The sequence below is a fragment of the Trematomus bernacchii genome, unplaced genomic scaffold (assembly GCF_902827165.1).
Source record: "Trematomus bernacchii unplaced genomic scaffold, fTreBer1.1, whole genome shotgun sequence".
In the NCBI taxonomy this organism is placed as follows: domain Eukaryota; kingdom Metazoa; phylum Chordata; class Actinopteri; order Perciformes; family Nototheniidae; genus Trematomus; species Trematomus bernacchii.
In genome coordinates, this window is record NW_022987593.1 from 15,589,213 (window position 1) to 15,606,754 (window position 17,542).

At 40.1% G+C, this 17,542-nt stretch overlaps 1 pseudogene; it reads left to right on the forward strand.

The window, feature by feature from the left end:
- The first annotated feature begins 8,335 nt into the window (after nucleotides 1-8,335).
- LOC117481839 lies at nucleotides 8,336-10,524 on the forward strand (annotated as a pseudogene).
- The last annotated feature ends 7,018 nt before the right edge of the window (nucleotides 10,525-17,542 follow it).

Sequence of the window (17,542 nt, forward strand, 5' to 3'; positions counted from 1 at the left end):
AGACAATTCCAAACAGGCGGGATGATAATAATCTAAGACTCTATGAAGGAATGATGAAAGCTGTTTCCATAAAAAATATGTCCCGTTAGACATTAATAATCACTAACATTTATAAATAAAGATTTCTTCTGTATGGAAACACCTGAGTTTTACTTCAAACAAACTGTTAAAATCTCTTCATCTTAAATTAACCACAGACATTATTCCAGGCAGGTGAACAAAGACTTAATGATACAGCTACAAACAGTTGTAGGCCTTCTTCCTGCACTAATCCATATCTAAGTTAAAACCCCTCTCTACTGCCCCCAGGTGGAGGTGCGTGGCGGTGCGAGCAGTGGAGACGTCGTCGTGATCTCCATCAACCAGCCGGCCAACATCGTGGAGAAGAAGGTCCCAGAGCTGGAGAAGTGAGTGGAGTTTCTCTCAGGGTGGAGATCCTGTTGAGAACTGTTGGGAAAATACAGAATGTCCTCTTCCAATATCAGAGTAATATGATAACAAAGGTATCCCAACAGTGGCGGCCGGTGGTCTTTTTTTTTGGTGGGGCTCTTGACGTACCGTAAGTGACCTACCCGGGGGGTCCGGGGGGTTTCCCCCCCGCAATTTTTTTTCGAGAAATGACCCCTTAAATGATGACTTCTGGTGATGTTAGAGGGGGGGGGAAAGGAGAAATCGAGGCTTAAAAATATGAGAAGACTGATCAATACCTCCATAATCTTCAGTGTGGAAAATATTATTTATCAACCTGAACATCTACTACTTTACCAGGAATTTGTGTTCTCAGAACTGGTCTGTTTTTTTCTTTCTTAAAACTGTTCATGTTTTATGAACCAACACCTTCACCAAGTAGCTTTACAGTGAACTGCATGTGGGATATAAAATTAATAGCATCTTTTCAGTAGCATTAATTATAAATATTTAAGTGGTTCAATACAAGTCACTACAGCATTTCAAACTGAACTGTGAATAAATGCAATTTAAAAAAAATAACCACAGCACAAAATGTCATAAATTGTGTTTTTTCTTTGTTTCTCTGAGGATTATTTACAAACAGGCTTATTTACATATAGCAATAACTCAGAAATGAAAAAGCTACATCGTCTAACACGAACAACCAGTTAGCATAATGATAATATATGTGTTATGTACAATGTAACTGGCAAGGCTAGAGCAAGAAAGAACATAAAGTTTGCAAAAGGTTTAAATAACTTCAAGTATCTGTCTTCAGATTACGTGGAGGTTTTAGTCCGATGGGAAGCAGATTTTAAGCGACACCGAAGATAAACCAAAAATGTGGTGGAGCTGCAAACCGTGTAGTGTTGCTGGGACAGGACAGGAGCTATAACCGTTGGAAAATACATCACAGACAATGCAACAAACGTGGAGACAGAACAATCACTTCTGTGATAAATGCCCACTTATTAATAAACTTCTAACAACCATGGGAAACCTCCTCTCTACATATAAAGTGATATCCAAGCATGGGAAACAAAAGACAGCATTTACCTGTTTGCATCCAGCTAGCCAAGCCTTTCTTGTGTACCAGCTACTTGCGAAGCCTCGTGTATAAGTTTTGTCTTTTTCACGAGATTGCTGCGATATATTCAAATCGGGTTGGTCCGGTGCAAGGTCTTTAAGCAACAATTTATCTGCCAAACTTCTCCTTTCGAAAGGATTGGAGATTAGCTCTTGAACAGAATTAGGCGGGGACCGAGATCCGGAGACTCCACCTGCACACGAAGCCATCCTCATCAACTACTGCGTCAACCGGATACGAGTCACTGTCCAAACTACTCACAGACTGCACGGGGCGCTGACATTGGCGCCCCGTGACCGTCATATTTGACGACGCTGATTGGCTGAAATTATGTTTTCGCGGCATAGTTTACACGTTACAGATAGCAACAGTCAGCTGCTGGTGGCTGCTGCTGCACTGGTTGAGGGCTCCTCTCATAGCGCCCCAGACGAGAGAAGGTACACGGGCAAGGCCAGGCAGGAAACATGTGACTTATCAGTAACTTTAGACATCGTAACACAATTTTAAACGAGATTTTATTGTAGATTATACATTTTACTGATACCAATTATATAATATTTACCTTGTTCATTAAAAATAAAAATAAAAATATATATATTTTTTAAAATATATTTTTTATTTTTATTTTTATTTTTATTTTTATTTTTTAATATGGGAAGAGGTGGGGCGGCGCCCCTAGCGCCCCTATGGACCGGCCGCCACTGTATCCCAACTGTGGCTGTGTACATGACAGGATGTATGATTACCTAGAAGAGCATCAGGACTGTTTGAGGCATATGATAGCTATGTGATTAACATGATGATTCAGCCTCTATGGAGATAGACATATGACAAGCATGATCATTTCTGACGTGGAGCTAATCTGAACTAAACATTGAATACTGCTTTCTATTCCTCCATCTTGTGACTGTGTAACTCCCTCTCTTGTATATCAGCATGTGAAGGACACTGTTCAGGAACTAGTTGATGCTCACTGTATGTGATGACTACTTCCATTCTGGAGAGGATCATAAATACATGGATCCTGAGATTGAAGCTCAAGCCGGGGACCAGTGATATGTTTTCTCCATGTTATTAACATGTGTCTCCTGCAGGTCTCTGGGTGCAGCTCTGGGCTTCACCGTGAACATCCTGGAGGTGTGGAGCTCTAACGGAGGATCGTCCAGAGCGAGCGCCTCCGTCAGGACTCTGATCAGCTTCATCTCTGAGGACGGAGGGAAGGTGGTTCCCTCGGAGGACGTCACGCAGTAAGAGCTGCTGTTTAATGTGTGATATTGACGTTAACATGCAGAGATTTACTTACAAGTTGTTACAAAGCAGCCTGAATCAGACTGAAGATGTCATACCGTAGCTTACAGGTGTGGAACATTACAGATAACATTTACTAAAGTACACATTTGAGGTACTTTTCTCTCATGCCGTTCTACGTAAAATAAAAATATTCTTTTTGATACATAGTTACAGTATGCAATTCAGATTTTGGCATATGATGAGCTGGTAAAATATGATGCTCTGTATCATAAATGAGATAAGAACAGTTTATCAGCCGAAATGATTAGTAGATTTAGAGAGAAATGGCCTCAAATTTGGATAATCTTGTAGTCATTTTTAGGAAAAAATGTTAAAAGAATGTCACGGTTCCAGCTTTTTAATTAAACATGTCCTGCTTTTATTAAAAAAATGTTTTATAAATGTTATGTAATCATTTTGGGCTTTGGACAAAACAAACATTGTGAAGGTGTTACTCTGGGTAATTATGATGGTATTTCTTATGTTTTTTTTAATCATTTTTTACAAACCAAACTATTTGTGGTTTAATGGAGAACATTTTTATATCTTGAGTAAATTAAAAAAAATTGATTAGTGTTTAATGCAGGCCTTTAAGTGATTTCTGCAGAGTGGTGATCACACTGGATCTGAAAGTATCATTACATGAGTCCTGCTCCTCCTTTGAAAAACAGAAAAGCTATTTAAGTATCAACTCCAAAACCAACGTTTGTCTGCACTTCCCATCAGTTAGAAGATGTGTGTGCTACCTCTAACATCCCCCCCCCCTCCTGCAGGAAGCTTCAGAGCCAGGCGGCGGCTGTGAGGGCGGAGCTGGTCAAAGTGTTCGGGGACGGGCTGCTCTTCGATGTGGAGATAGAACCTGAAGGTCCCGCCTCCAGCCAGCCGGCGCTCATCGCTCTGGGCGTCCTGCTGGCGCTGAGCATGCTGGGATTGATCGTTGCTGTGGCCTTCATCATCAGGTGAGAGAAGAGAGGTCGTCATTAAAGTATGTCGCTATCATCTTTACCCCGTGGAGAGAGAAATGACACAATGCAGGTTTAATACGAGTCATTTTTTTACGTTAAATGGGTTGATCTCAGAATTCTGACGATTTTCTATCTGCGGCAAATTATTAGATTGTTGAAAATATTCTCAATAAACTTACATTTATTTTATTTATCGCATGATGTCAAAGTTCTGCATACATTTTTCATCCATGCAGAAAATGTAGAAGTGTCACATTTTAAAATGACGACGTGTTTCCTCTCTCAGGTTCAAGAGGAGTCAGAAACACGAGCAGGATTCAGACAAGGAGAGCTTTGACATTGGGCGAAACGCTGAAGGTTACACGTGAGTGCTCCACAAACTCCTCATGGTCTTCCTCACTCTTCCTCACAGCGTCCTTCTGAAGACTTCTAATGAAATCTGTTTGTTACAGGAACAAGTCTCTGAACGGGGCGGAAGCATCTGAACAGGTACGAAGAAGACGCATTCAAAGTGTCACAATATAGATAGATTAATAAGTAGGAGAATTGTATCAACACATAAACTGGACAGGAAAAGTACAACATTTCCCTGTGAAATAAAGTAGAATGTATTGAAAATACTCAAGTTAACTAGCATGAATGTATATTTAAAGGTCACCTATTATGCAATATTCACTTGTTCCTGTCTCTTCAACATGTGTCCCCTCTTCTTCACGTCTCTTCTACATCAACTTGTGTCCCCTCTTCTTCATCAACATGTGTCCCCTCTTCTTCATGTCTCTTCTACATCAACATGTGTCCCCTCTTCTTCATGTCTCTTCTACATCAACATGTGTCCCCTCTTCTTCATGTCTCTTCTACATCAACATGTGTCCCCTCTTCCTCATGTCTCTTCTACATCAACATGTGTCCCCTCTTCTTCATGTCTCTTCTACATCAACATGTATCCCCTCTTCTTCATGTCTCTTCTACATCAACATGTGTCCCCTCTTCTTCATGTCTCTTCTACATCAACTTGTGTCCCCTCTTCTTCATCAACATGTGTCCCCTCTTCTTCATGTCTCTTCTACATCAACATGTGTCCCCTCTTCCTCATGTCTCTTCTACATCAACATGTGTCCCCTCTTCTTCATGTCTCTTCTACATCAACATGTATCCCCTCTTCTTCATGTCTCTTCTACATCAACATGTGTCCCCTCTTCTTCATGTCTCTTCTACATCAACTTGTGTCCCCTCTTCTTCATCAACATGTGTCCCCTCTTCTTCATGTCTCTTCTACATCAACATGTGTCCCCTCTTCCTCATGTCTCTTCTACATCAACATGTGTCCCCTCTTCTTCATGTCTCTTCTACATCAACATGTGTCCCCTCTTCTTCATGTCTCTTCTTCATCAACATGTGTCCCCTCTTCTTCATGTCTCTTCTTCATCAACATGTGTCCCCCTCTTCTTCATGTCTCTTCTACATCAACATGTGTCCCCTCTTCTTCATGTCTCTTCTACATCAACATGTGTCCCCTCTTCTTCATGTCTCTTCTACATCAACATGTGTCCCCTCTTCTTCATGTCTCTTCTACATCAACATGTGTCCCCTCTTCCTCATGTCTCTTCTACATCAACATGTGTCCCCTCTTCTTCATGTCTCTTCTACATCAACATGTGTCCCCTCTTCTTCATGTCTCTTCTTCATCAACATGTGTCCCCTCTTCTTCATGTCTCTTCTTCATCAACATGTGTCCCCTCTTCTTCATGTCTCTTCTACATCAACATGTGTCCCCTCTTCTTCATGTCTCTTCTACATCAACATGTGTCCCCTCTTCTTCATGTCTCTTCTACATCAACATGTGTCCCCTCTTCTTCATGTCTCTTCTACATCAACATGTGTCCCCTCTGTGTAAAGAGACTCTGAAAGTTTCAGGAATAAAGATTCTCTCTCTTTTTGTCCTGATCCATTTTATAAAAACCTGTCTGAAAATGAGCTGATCAGATTGTGGCCACTTTATGATGTCATAACGATGTTTTGGCTTGTGTATCCATTAGCCAATCAGCAACCAAGGTAACCCCCCCCCCCCCCCCCCCACCTTATCACCTGAATCTCCTCCTAGAGCACCATTGAGTTCTTTTGAACCAAATCTCTCTCAGAGGGACGTGGGGAGGGGCTCCTTATTTTCATCTAAAGTAACAGACAGAGAATCAGCACTTTGGAAACAGGGCTGAAACAGAGGGGATTATGGGATGCTGCAATGATCTGTTTGGTGTTTCAGCCAATCAGAGACAGGCTCTATATATGAGACCTATAATATATTGATGAAAAAAAGAGTATAGTAGGGGACCTTTAAAGTATTTGATTAAATGTCCTGTATTTGTTTCATTGACAGACGAGGGAACAGGAGAATGCAGCAGAGGACGGAGACAGTGTGAGGTTTAAAGCAAACGCACAGTGGAAGAACGAGGAGAGAGACGGAGAGGAAAGCAGAACGACTCTCTGATCTGAAAACAGCTGATTCACTCTGAACAGTCTGCAGAGCGACACCGACATCACGACTGATATTTAAATATATTTAAAGCAAGTCACTTTGTGTTAAAGATTAGAAACATTACAAGCCGTCTGCTTCCTAAATATTTAGACTTTTCGAGCAGTTTCAAATACACCTTGGTCCAAAGGCTGCTAATTGACGCTATAATTGATAAATGGATGTTTGAAACAGTGATCTCCATACTGAGCAAGTCCATGAAATGCTGCTGAAAGCTCTGGAAAAAGATAGTTAATTGATCATTTTTAGATCTTACATTTATTATTGTAATGACGGACTAGATTAAATGACAGTCAGATTTTTAAAGTGTCAAAAAGTGGCGCTCTCCAGACTCCAGACACACAAACATCACAGCAGCAGATTTGATTGAAATTGACTCGACGAGAATCAGATGCAGTCGTGTTCAGATTGAGTTTTTATTTTTAAACAAATCCTCTGATCAGCCTGAGCGATACGAAACAAATCATAAATAAGATGGTGCTTTATTCTGAGAAGACGATTTATTCTGAAAGCAGGTAAAATGTTCTCACCTCAATTCAGTTTGAAGTCAAGGGAAAATAATGAAATACTGGACAGAAAGTCTCATCAGGACGTCTGTGTTTCTGTACAGAGACTCTTTATCATCAGCCTGTCGATTCAATTTACTCGATTGTATTTTGTCGTTAAAACCAAACATGTTTATAATTTAACAAATATCTGATGTTCAAATGTCACTCTTTATTTCCAGACAAACATTTGATCTATCTTTGCACTTTATTCACAAAAATGTAAATAATATTTCTGGAGCTCTGTAGTAACACTGGACCATAAAACATCTGTATAATAAAACATATTTTAAATTGTATCATTTCAAATTGTCTGCTTTTTTTATGTTTTGATTCCAGACGTGTTTCTGCTTTTACATATTTTAATGTAACACAAATCTAGATGTAATGTAGGGAAAGTAATCAACTGAACATCAGCCATGAGTTTCTCTTAAAGGTCACCCATCATGCTATTTATTTATTATTTTATACACACACACACACACTTTTGTTAGCCCCGGGTCCTGTATGTAATGTCAATGTGTGTGTGTGTGTGTGTGTGTGTGGGGGGGGGGGGGGGGGTACAGTGGGTGGTCATTGAAAATGTGTTCTGATAAATGTTTTTCACAGAAAATGAGCCAAGGCCATTGAGTGTGAGATAATACAAATAATTGATCATATCATTTTTCTTAAGCTAAATAATGTAAACGGCTCCCACAGACCCGAACACCGTACAAGGGTTAAGTTTAGATTGAACACTGGTCAGATGATCAAACAGAGGAAACAAATGGGTTAAAAACATGTTTGAGTCAGAACTTGAAAGTTCATCTTTCCAATATATCTGCTGGTCATAAAAACAGATGACTGCATTTCTATCAATGATTAACTAGTAAAAGCGATTAGAGGGATTGAAAGTGAATTCTGACATTGTTGAAGAGAGCCTCGACACCAGTACACTGTGGGAGATCTCCAACAACACAGCTAGAGGACTGTAAGAGGCAAACCGAGGGGAAGTACAAGGTGAGCTGCTTCTTGAAGTTTCCTGAGCTGCCATGTGTGTTCAGAGACTTTCAGAGATCCTGTGTCTCTGAGCTGCAACCACAGCTTCTGTTCGAGCTGCCTGCAGACATCTGGGAACAAAGTAAGAACAAAAACTGTCCACTTCAAACTTTGATATATGAGCTTTTTCCTTTTTATCCTACGTTGTTTGTTTTTTTAACGTATTCAATCTTATGTGTTTATCTTCCAACAGATAGGCCTACCTGGACAAAGTCATCGTCCTGAAGTGAATACCAAAGTACATTTCCCTCTGAAAGACATCCTGACTCCATCTGCTGGTGAATAAATGACATAGCAGCCTTTCCTGATGTTGATAATTCACCCTGTGACGGAGGGCAGAGAAAACGAAAGAGGATTTTGACATTGTTGAACAGAGCTGAGACGCCATTACAGGGTGTGAGATCTCTGCTGCGAGACACGTTTGGAGTATATTTGGGGAGAAGTGGAGAGACATTGGAAGTTGGTGAGTCCTGCTATTGAAAATAACTTTAATATCAAATGGCTGAGAAAATCGTTCTTGTTGAAAGTTTCCTGAGCTGCCATGTGTGTTCAGAGACTTTCAGAGATCCCGTGTCTCTGGGCTGCAACCACAGCTTCTGTTCGAGCTGCCTGCAGAAATTCTGGGAACAAAGTAAGAACAAAAACTGTCCCATTTGTAAAAGAGAATCTTCTAAAGATTTGCTCGGAGTGAACTTTGCAATGAAGGAGCTGGCTGACTCCTTTGCTGAGAGACAGAAAGCTGGATCATCTGAGACAGAAAAAGGAGAGAAGAAGGTGGACGTGGTGTGTAGTAAACATCCAGAAGAGCCTAGATTGTTCTGTAAGGATGAAGAGAGAGCTGTGTGTCCTGTCTGTGAGTTTTCTCTCCACCAGAGTCACAAGGTGGTTCCTGTAGAACAAGCAGTCAGTGAGCTGAAGGACCTGCTGAAATCTGACTTAGAGTCTCTGCAGGACAAGAGGGACAAATACAAAGGAGTGGAGGACAACATACAAGGAAGTGATTCAATTGTCCGAGAAGCAGCTGCTGTCCACAGAGAGGCAGATCAGAGCAGAGTTCATCAAGCTCCATCAGTTCCTGAAAGAGGAAGAGGAGTCCAGACTGGCAGCTCTGAGGGAGGAAGAGGAGCTGAAGGGGAAGACTATCAGCAGAGAGATGAAGAGCATTCAGGAGCACATCTCCTCTCTGTCACACAGTATCTCTGCTGTTGAAGAAGAGCTGCAGAAACACAACGGGCCCTTCCTCAGCAGTTACAAAGCCACTCAGAGCAGAGCCAGAGTCCAGAGCTCACTGTCAGACCCACAGCTGCTCTCAGGAGCGCTGACAGATGTGACCAAACACCTGGGCAACCTGTCCTTCAGAGTCTGGGAGAAGATGAAGGACCAGGTCCACTTCAGTCCTGTCATTCTGGACCCAAACACTGCAAGCAGCTGGCTCTATCTGTCTGATGATCTGACCAGTGTGAGACATGGAGACAAAGATCAGCAGCTTCCTGATAATCCAGAGAGATGCACTAAGTATGCTGATGTTCTGGGCTCTGAGGGCTTCAGCTCAGGGAAACACAGCTGGGAGGTGGAGGTGGGAGATCATCCTGTCTGGAGTATAGGTTTGACTAAAGAGTCAGCTGACAGGAAGGGAGAGAGTCCTCCCTCACCAGAATATGGAATCTGGTGTTTAGCACATCGCAGTGGAAAATACACTGATGGTGCTGGTAAGAAAGTCAGAGTGAAGAAGAATCTCCAGAGGATCAGAGTCCAGCTGGCACTATGACAAGGGGAAGGTGTCCTTCTACGACCCTGAAGACATGACTCCCATCTGCACTCACGGAGACACTTTCACTGAGAAACTCTTCCCATTCTTCAGTATTGGAAAAGCTGGTGATGCTAAAACTGCTGATATCAAAATCTGTCAAAGTGAGATTCCTCTGTGATGCTCAGGAGTGTTAGTTCAGACTTTATTCTGACTTCGTCCGTCTAGATCCTTTTGAAATAATCAAGGTAAAAAAACAACAGATGATAATCAGAATTTAATTTGAGTCTGTAAGATTTTAAATGTTAAAAAGATTTGATCATGTTTTATTTACAGAGTTTTACACGTTTTACTCAAAGTCTCGGTGCAACAAAAGTAATTATTTGTTCATTTTTATAGTTTATCATTTTGTTATACTTTATTATAATGGGTTTATAGCTTTAAAGGTGGGGTATTCTTTTTGATATTTGTAGGTCTTTTGATGAATTATGTTTCGATATGGATATATTGTTTTACTCTCCACGGGCAAGTCATTTAATACTTCTATTTCATTCTTTCATTGTTACAATGTTTCTTTGGGACGTTTTCCGTACTGTATACATGGACAATAACATTTATTGTGATTGAAAATGTAAATGTTGTTATCAACCTGAAAGGAATCACAGCTGTAGAATGAAGTTTAGTATTTGTAATGCTGCTTCAGATATCTTATGATTCAATAACCAGCAGTTTGAAGCAGAAATGTGTCTCTGAACTTGATATTGGTTTCTTCAGGTGAATCTGTCATATGTGACAAATTACAAATATAAATGACAAAAGACAATTGTACAACAAACTATAATATAAATAAATAATTCTTAATGATTTAATCTCTTCTTATTTTTTGCATTGCATCCCTTCAAACATCTGTTTTAACCTCAACATGAATTGACAGCCAAACTCATGAAATCTACATTTCCTTTTGTGAAGTCATGTTGTTAACCTGCTGTAAACAAAGAAGCTCCCACCCTGATGAAGGAGAATCAGCAGAAAACATATGAGGGGTGTAAAGCATGGCATACTGGAGCTGTGCCTAGTGTTAATTTCGTCAGCTATTTTTTAATTTAGTTTTAGTCATAGTCCTGTGTTAAATTTCCTTTTTCGTTTTAGCCATATTTAGTCACCTTCATCCTGTTTTTATTTAGTCAAGTTTTAGTCGACTAAAAGTCTGAGCATTTTAGTCTTATTTTAGTCGACTAAAACAGTAACTATTTTAGTCAAGATTTAGTCGACTAAAAGTCTGAGCATTTTAGTCTTATTTTAGTCAAAGAAAACTAATTATTTTAGTCTATTTTTTGTCAATGAAAACTGTTGAGTCTTTTTTAGTCATCAGATTATATAGAACATTTCAGTCAAACTAGTCTAGCCAAAACCAATAATTTGTCATTTTAGTCAAATTTATTTCACAATAAGATTATATCTTGTCCTTATTTGATGAAAAACACAGGTTGAATGATTAAGAATGCAGCTTTGCAGAGAGTATCTGGTCAGGTTTGTGGTGTTTTTACCAGCTGTTTTATGGCCACATGGCTTCCCTTCTGATAAAACAATGCATTCGCTTTTTTTCTCCGGCTCATTGTAGCAAAAATGGGCCCAAATATCACATCGTTTCTTTCTCCCAAGCAGTGGTGGCTTTAGACTTTTTCGTTGTCAGTCTGAGACAGGATCGTAACATTTCCGTCATAATCCATTATTACCCGTCGAGTGCACAACTTATCACTCACTCGCGCTGACGGGGGGGTATTCGGTTAACGCGAGTGCGACCACTGCTCCCAAGCCGTGTTGTTGCCATTTTATTTTCTGTTAAATAAGGTTAGTTAGACCATGAGTTAGACCCGAGTCTTCCTGACAGTTCACAGTGTGCCGCTGCCCGGTGTAATTCAAATGTACCGCCGCGCGCGGCACAGACACACAGCTGCTGCCCAGCCGCAGCACCGGAAATGGAACTGCTGGGAGAAAAACTGACTATCAGAGATGTAACGTTATCTTTGATAATATTTCGTCTTCTCATTTTTCGTCAACGAAAGTAAAGAGAGATTTTGGCATAGTTTTTATTTAGTAAACTACATTTTCGTCTCGTCACTTTTCGTCAACGATATTGCATGATGATTTCGTTACAGTTATTGTTTACTGCCGTCGGTGCCGTCTCGTCATCGTCTCGTTTTCGTCATGGAAAAAAAGGTTGTTGACGAACATATTTCGTCATAGTTTTAGTCAACGAAATTAACACTAGCTGTGCCACGTGTTTGATTTGATGGAGTTGTTTTGATTCTCTCTTAGAAACAGTCAGGAGTCACATTTACCTTTCTCCAACTCCACTGCAGCATTATAACATATAACAAGTAGCTTCAACATTAAAAAGAGTAATGCATTACAATCATTTCCTGCTAAATACATATTTATTCACTTTGATACTCTGTCTTCATTTACTTCAAATCCCAATGATCCAGTTGTTGATCAGCTGTGTTATTTAAAGGTCACCTATCATGCTATTTTTAGGCTATAGCATAGGTCTCAGATATATAAAAAACATGTCTATGAAGTGTTTTGCTCAAAATACCAAACAGATCACCCATTCTAGCCATGCCTCATATCCCTCTATTTCACTTCCTGTTTGAAAAGTGCTGATTTGGGGTATAAAGCTTTAATAAAAAAAAAATTGATTTAAAACAAAAAAAGAGGGGCGGAGCTTATGCGGGACCCGGCAGCTACTGTCTAAACTAAATACTGCGGTGATGAAACGCCATATCATGGATTATCAAGGATTATTTCTGAAACAGTATGGAGCTCAAAGGCTTTCTCTCTTGCCGGTTATACCACAAGGTGAGTTCCTTTTTATTTCCTGCTTCTTCACACACATGCTCTCCAGTACAGGTTAGCTCTGAGTGTTAGAGATGCTAATGTAAACACCGACCATATTACGTCCAAAACAGTCGTGCATTGTTTCTGATAGCAACTTCCTGATAGGGCCGTGGGTGTAAAGCCAGCCTACATTTCCGATATTACGTCGTATCGGACGCAAATCTGGATCAGCTCCGTTTTTAGAGATTTGAGTACGGAGGAAAAGAGAGAGGGTTTTATTTTCTGAGGCTGCGTGAGTTCCCAGACACACCGGGGATACATATTTATGTATAAAAGACATGAAAAAGTGCATTTTGCATGATACAGTAGGTCCCCTTTAAAGTAAGATTTATTGCCGTTTTTTTTCACTTAATCTAGCTAGGTAAACATGGTTTATATAAAAAGTAAACTAGTATTTCCCCTTGAACTTTTTTGTTATAATTCACTTGCCTTAAACATTACAATTTACTTTTATAATTTAGTTTTTAATCAATTAACCTAGCTTGAAGACAGAAACTGTATATTTATATATACTGTGAGGTTCGACAAAGCATAATAGCATTTAATAAATATATTAAATTAAGTGGTAAACCTGTCATGAGCCCCCCCAGAGTGATATCAAATAAAGGTTTGGTACTTACATATCCACGTTCCAGACGTACATCTCCTCTGCAGAAACGTTGAAGCTGGTGAAAACATCTGGAAGCTGAAAACAATTTACTTCAATCTTTCATAAGAGGCCCTGTTCTGTCTGTTTGGGGCGTTCCTCTCCTGTAGTGTAATATAGGTTTTAGTGCATGTGAATGGTCTCAGAGGCTAACATCCCTGTGTTCCTCCAGAGGGAGTTTCTGTCCTGCCTGAAAAGCCTCCATTGGACTCCTTTGTTTACTTCTGTAACATAAGCCGCTTTCACACCAAGTACTTTGCCGTACTTAGTTCCCAGTACTTAGTTCCCAGTACTTAGTCCCGCCGAACTCTTTAGTCTCGTAAACTGTCTTAGTAAATCGCGTTAACACCGGAATAAGTCCCTGAGGGAGGATTAGGCAAATGAAGCCGCTGACGTCACTTCTTCTTCTTCTGCTTTGGGTTTACTGGCAGGCCGTAAACAACTTCACGGCGTATACTGCCACCCGAAGTCCCCGAGTAAATCGCCAGAAGCGCCGACACCTCCTCATCACTCCACCGATCCCACATTTAATTTTGTGTTGCCATAAGTTAGTCTCTCTGTTGGTGCGCTGGGCTAATGCTAATGCTAATAATGCTAATGCGAGCAAATAAAATGCCGGCTTCACAAAACTTTTTGGGAGTTTTACAGGGCGTGGTTTGCAATCCGCCCAGCCAATCAGAAATGGGAACCTTTTTCTCCCATGAAAGTACCTGCTCTCTGTCTGTCTGTCTGTCTGTCTGTCTGTACGCGTACACACACACACACACACACACACACACACACACACACACACACACACACACACACACACACACACACACACACACACACACACACACACACACACACACACACACACACACACACACACACGTGTGTGTACCTGATGAGCGTGGTCCAGCAGGAGCGTCCATCCAGGCAGCGAAGGTAACAGCTGTTCGTTGTTTTCTTGAACTGCTTCACGTCCTCCAGCTCTTCTTCTCTCATGTCGGCTCAGAGCCACGAACAGCTGCATCAGGTTGAACAGCTCCTCCACCGCCTGCAGGGGGCAGCACACACCTTAGTTTAGCATTTACAATATTGGGTATTTTAGATCGCAGTACTATGTACATTTTTTTTTAAGTACATTTTTCTGGTGTCAGTACTTTACTCCACTACTTATTTTTCTGACGACTTTGACTTCTTACATTTTGAACACAAATACCTGAACTTTCTACTTCTTACATTTCCCAAACAGGCTGGTTCCTTTAGTTTGAATGTGTGTTTGGTGGCGTGATCATTATTATTTAGAGTCATTGCGTGCCTATTGATTTGAACACGATCCGTGTATCCATCATTTCCTGGTCTTCTCTAAAGAAGAGGGACCAATGAAAACGTTGTCATGTTGCCGTTGTTCAGCATGGAAACATTCATTAGCTAACAATGACATTATTGTTCTATTAATATAAAGGGAGGTCAGGTACTCTTTAAAACAGCTGGTAGTATATCAGCATGTGAAGGACACTGTTCAGGAACTAGTTGATGCTCTGTATGTGATGACTACTTCCATTCTGGAGAGGATCAGAAATACATGGATCCTGAGATTGAAGCTCAAGCCGGGGACCAGTGATATGTTTTCTCCATGTTATTAACATGTGTCTCCTGCAGGTCTCTGGGTGCAGCTCTGGGCTTCACCGTGAACATCCTGGAGGTGTGGAGCTCTAACGGAGGATCGTCCAGAGCGAGCGCCTCCATCAGGACTCTGATCAGCTTCATCTCTGAGGACGGAGGGAAGGTGGTTCCCTCGGAGGACGTCACGCAGTAAGAGCTGCTGTTTAATGTTAGATATTGACGTTAACATGCAGAGATTTACTTACAAGTTATTACAAAGAAACCAGAATATATGTTAGCGGTGGAAAGTCACCAAGTACATTTACTAAAGGTACTTTTTCTTTCCATTGATTCAAGTGTAAATCTAATACAAATATTTGACTTCATTATGTTATTAATGACAGTTAATGACCTTGTATGGATTTTCCAAACAGTTATGATGAGGTTATAGAATATGATGTTACAATCAAACCATCCAACAGTTGAGCGAAGTACAGCTCTCCTGATAACTTCAATTCATCCATTGACAGAAAATGTATCTGCTATATTTTGATAATCATATCAAATATGTCCAGCTTCTTAAATGTGAAGATTTGCTGCTTTGAGAGTAGAAATAAACAATTCTAAAATTTGAAAATTGAAGTTGAAATACCAATTTACAGTAAACTAAATATAAAGCATGATATTATATACATTAAGTGTACATTAAATGTTTTGGTAAAACAAACATTGTGAAGGTGTTACTTTGGGCTCTGGGTAATTATGACGTTATTTCTCAATGTTTTCTATCTTTCTTTACAAACCAAAAATTCATGGTTAAATGGAGAAAATGGTGATTAAAATACAAAAATAATAAATAATGTTTACATCCTAAGTACATTTTTCTCATTTGATTAGCGTTTAATGCAGGCCTTAAGTAATTTCTGCAGAGTGGTGATCACACTGGATCTGAAAGTATCATTAAATGAGTCCTGTTCCTCCTTTGAAAAACAGAAAAGCTATTTAAGTATCAACTCCAAAACCAACGTTTGTCTGCACTTCCCATGAGTTAGAAGATGTGTGTGTTACCTCTAACATCCCCCCCCCCCCTCCTGCAGGAAGCTTCAGAGCCAGGCGGCGGCTGTGAGGGCGGAGCTGGTCAAAGTGTTCGGGGACGGGCTGCTCTTCGATGTGGAGATAGAACCTGAAGGTCCCGCCTCCAGCCAGCCGGCGCTCATCGCTCTGGGCGTCCTGCTGGCGCTGAGCATGCTGGGATTGATCGTTGCTGTGGCCTTCATCATCAGGTGAGACACGAGATGTCTTCAATAAAGCATGTCGCTATCATCTTTATCGTCTTTAAAGGCCTGCTTGTTCTCCCGTGCTTTCGCAGACCACGTGTAAGACGTATCAGTCTGTGTTTTCTAAGTTGGGGTTTTCTATTTTGTTGTGTTTTAAAATGTTTCTACATCATGTATGAGGGTTTTCAGTCCGTGGCTATAAGTATGGTTTCATTGTTTCGTGCTTTTACATTTGTTTCTTTTTGTCCTATCGGTTTAGTCTAAATGTATTTATGCTGCTTTTTTATATATGTATTGATGTACAGCACTTTGGTCAACTCTGTTGTTTTTAAATATATAAATAAAGTTGGGTTGGATTGGATTACACCCTGGAGAGAGAAATGACACAATGCAGGTTTAATATGAGTCTTTTTTAACGTTAGATGGGGTTGACCTCAGAATTCTGACGGTTTTCTATCTGAGGCAAATTATTAATTTGTTGAGGATATTCTAAATATACTGAACACATATAAACTGAGAGGGCTTAGATAGTTTTCCTGAAGAGCTATCGCATGATGTCAAAGTTCTGCACACATTTTTCATAAATGCATTATGCGTTTTCCTCTAGGAGCTCTTTATGTTCACACTGTTTGACTTTAATGTCCCTGGTGTTTGTCATTTATCACCAGAGAGGGCAACAGATCACACATCCTTTACTCAAGTAGAAGTACAGATACTTGTGTTTAAAAATACTCTGGTAAAAGTAGAAGTACTGACTAAACTTCTTTACTCAAGTAAAAGTAAAGAGGGCTTTGAAATGTACTTCAGTAAAAAGTACCCATAACTAGCAGCTGTTTTAAAGAGTACCTGACCTCCCTTTATATTAATAGAACAATAATGTCATTGTTAGCTAATGAATGTTTCCATGCTGAACAACGGCAACATGACAACGTTTTCATTGGTCCCTCTTCTTTAGAGAAGACCAGGAAATGATGGATACACGGATCGTGTTCAAATCAATAGGCACGCAATGACTCTAAATAATAATGATCACGCCACCAAACACACATTCAAACTAAAGGAACCAGCCTGTTTGGAAAATGTAAGAAGTAGAAAGTACAGGTATTTGTGTTAAACATGTAAGAAGTAGAAAGTACAGGTATTTGTGTTCAACATGTAAGAAGTAGAAAGTACAGGTATTTGTGTTAAACATGTAAGAAGTAGAAAGTACAGGTATTTGTGTTCAACATGTAAGAAGTAGAAAGTACAGGTATTTGGGTTCAAAATGTAAGAAGTAGAAAGTACAGGTATTTGGGTTCAAAATGTAAGAAGTAGAAAGTACAGGTATTTGTGTTAAACATGTAAGAAGTAGAAAGTACAGGTATTTGTGTTCAACATGTAAGAAGTAGAAAGTACAGGTATTTGTGTTCAACATGTAAGAAGTAGAAAGTACAGGTATTTGGGTTCAAAATGTAAGAAGTCAAAGTAAAAATA